Genomic DNA, 3,036 nt, shown 5'->3' with positions numbered 1-3,036 from the left:
TATTGATTCAAAGTTAGAGATTCAAATTGTACAATCCAAAAGAATTAATCACTAGTAATGTATTCTGCGGATCACCCAGTGATATGATCTACAAGTTATTAAAGTAAAAGGAAAGAGTGGTTCAAATAGAAATTAAATCCATAACTTTCCTCAACTCCCATCCACTTTCCTAATCTTGAAATGATTCCCATCTTGAAATGAAGAGAGAGAAGATAGCATGAAAATATGGTAGGCCCTAAAATCACTATTTTGACACGAAAACTTAGAAACTAAGACACTTTAATTGTGGATGATAATTCCCTTCCATTGTGATCAAGATTGGGACATTTGAGAACAAGAAAATGCAAACTTTGATGCTTGAAAAAGCAAGGTGTTGGGTTTTTGATACCCAATAAATCTTGGGTTATGATGTTAACGTGGGTTAATATTATTTCATAGGCATAGGCTGATAAATGAAATAAGTCCAACAATCAAGTCCATGAGCTACACCCGGCCCAATTGTATTCCTTATGGATGGCTTGAATCTTGGCCCGTTTACCCCTTTAATGGTCCAACTTAAAGCCTAACCCTAGAGTATATATATGGATATAACCCTAGCCTCTTTGATATGATGATTGTGTGATTTTGAGAGAAGAAACAAAAGAATCCCGGCTGCCCCCTTTGTGTGAGAAAAAAAGTGTCCAGAAGTGTCCAAAATGCTGGTATAACGTGTGCAATTGGTGGTTCTTTCATAGTATACATTTATGGTGTCTTCTCTTAACCTTTGTGGCGATAAATCATCATCCTTTCTTGTCCTACGTGAGTAAAACTGAATAGCAACCAAGGTGAATCAATTGGTTGTGGTTTGGAGCCGTTTGGATTGGTTGTTGGTAGAGAAAGGTACGTTGAACTGAGCCTGAAAACTACCGTTTGAAGATCCTTTTGAGAGAGCTTCCGTAACAATTGGTATCAGAGCTTCAAGGTGAAGTTTGGCTCGTGAAATCTACCAGAAATCGTCCAGAAAATAGGTAGAAACGCAACAGAAATCAGATCGAAGAAGCTGTCCAAAAATTGTTTAAATCAGTCTCCATTTTTCACGTTTTCTGATCAATCCAGAAGGGGTTTGGGAAAACAGAGACCACTGGCATGATGTACAGGAGGAGGCGAACCCTGCAGGCCGGCGCGTGTGATGGAGCGTGAGGACCACGCGCAGATAGGAAAAGGAGCGCGTGAGGGCCCGTGGAAGGGATTTTCGAGAAGGTCCCTTCAGGCAGTTTGTTCCTCGTATTATTTCTGACATTTTTCGTATTGGAAGTTTTCTGTTTCAGGGTACACAGTAAAATCTGGACAGCGTTATTCTTCCGGCATTCGGGATTCGATCGTGATTTTTTGGTTGCTGCAGTTTTCAGAGACTTTAGGACGAATAGTGATAGTCCTAAAGTGATGAATTCACGTCTCTCGATATTTACGGACCTTCAGACGTGGTCCGCTCGGTATCGTGTTCTTTGCTTTTATTATTGCAGTTGAAATAAATGTGTAGAATAATTTATTTTTTACATTAGAGGTCATCGTGTGGGGTGACATTAGGTTTGGGGTTACCATGAAGGGGTAACCATTGCCTGTTGCTAGACCTAGAAATTATTTGTTAATTATCTACCTTAAATTCTTTGTGAATTTGCTGTCAATTTTTTTACATTATTAGAATTGCATGTGGTCTTAGGAAAGTTTACTGGACTATTCTATGTGAATTATGTTCATACTTTACTTGTGGTCATTATTTGACATTGGTGGCAAATGTAAGTCTAAGGTAAGTGTGAAAAATAATATATATTTTAACTGTGATAAAATTTGGACATAGTTGAAAGAGATTGTTCTAAGATGATAATAAAAGGAAAGATAAGAATAGAGACAAGGCGAATGTAACTTTAGGGTCGAGTAGTGATCCTAGTGATGTTTATTGAGAGAATAAATATGATTACTGCATTGCATCTGTGTGTAATCCTTTCTGCATGTATGTGGTCACTTAATTCTGTTGCAATGTTAATTTTACACTTTCAATATGTTTGATGTGTGTAATTGCATGAATTAGAGTGATTTATTACTTTGTGTAATATGTTTTCATGCATAGTGGGTTAAGTTTTGTGGCGTACTCTATTTGCTCTGTGAATGGTGTGAGAGTGTGGTAGTGAGAAAAAAGTTGGGTAGCCGTTTCTCTCCTTTATCTTTGTGAGCCTGTGTGGTTTGTGAGATTATGTGAGGCAGCCATGTTAAAGTTACTTTCTTTATCTTTGTGAGCCTCCTTTGTGAGTGTTGTGAAGTAACCGACTCTTTCTTCGATTTCTCTTTGTGAGTGCCACCTTCGCCATTTTCTTTGTGGATTTTTTGGAGCTTTGGTGATTGGAGTAACCTTTGTGGTCACCGAAAGGTGTTAATTTGCCATAGTGAGTTTGAGATGCATTAACAGTGTGTTGTGTGTCTTTTGGTGAGGTGGAGTATAGATGTCTAGGGGTATATGGTGGTTTGTATCCGGGATATGGAGTGTGACATATGGATCACAAGTGGAGATGTGATCAAATGTCTAGAATCCTTTATCTGGAAAGAGACCCTGATCAGGTGGAGTGTGAGAGAGACACTTCTATCACTTCTGTTAGGTGGAAACCCATTATTCACATAGGTTGGGAGAAGTGATGTGGAGATAAAGGATTATCCCGTGGACTTAGGATCTATTGTGACTTACCAGTTAGACATGAGTTGAGTGATCTGTCTAGTGAGCGTGGTGGGCGATGAGAGGAGATATGTGTTCTCGAGGTGTGAGCAACACGGAATGGGATAAGATAAGTGTGGTGAGATTTTTTCTTAGGGTCATTTATGCATGTATTGCATATGTGGTTGACAGTGGTTTGATTGACTTGGTGTTAATCTATGGTTCTATGTGAACGTGTTTCTGAAAAGATCTGTGTGTGTTATCCTATAGTATATCGTCATTGCATGTGTATTTGCTCTTGATTGTTTACTGTTAAATATTTGCTTCTACTTGGGTGTTTTTTTTACCTTAAC

The sequence above is a fragment of the Olea europaea genome, unplaced genomic scaffold, assembly GCF_002742605.1.
Source record: "Olea europaea var. sylvestris unplaced genomic scaffold, O_europaea_v1 scaffold3228, whole genome shotgun sequence".
NCBI classification, from domain to species: Eukaryota; Viridiplantae; Streptophyta; class Magnoliopsida; order Lamiales; family Oleaceae; genus Olea; species Olea europaea.
Note: the sequence above shows the minus strand (reverse complement) of the source record.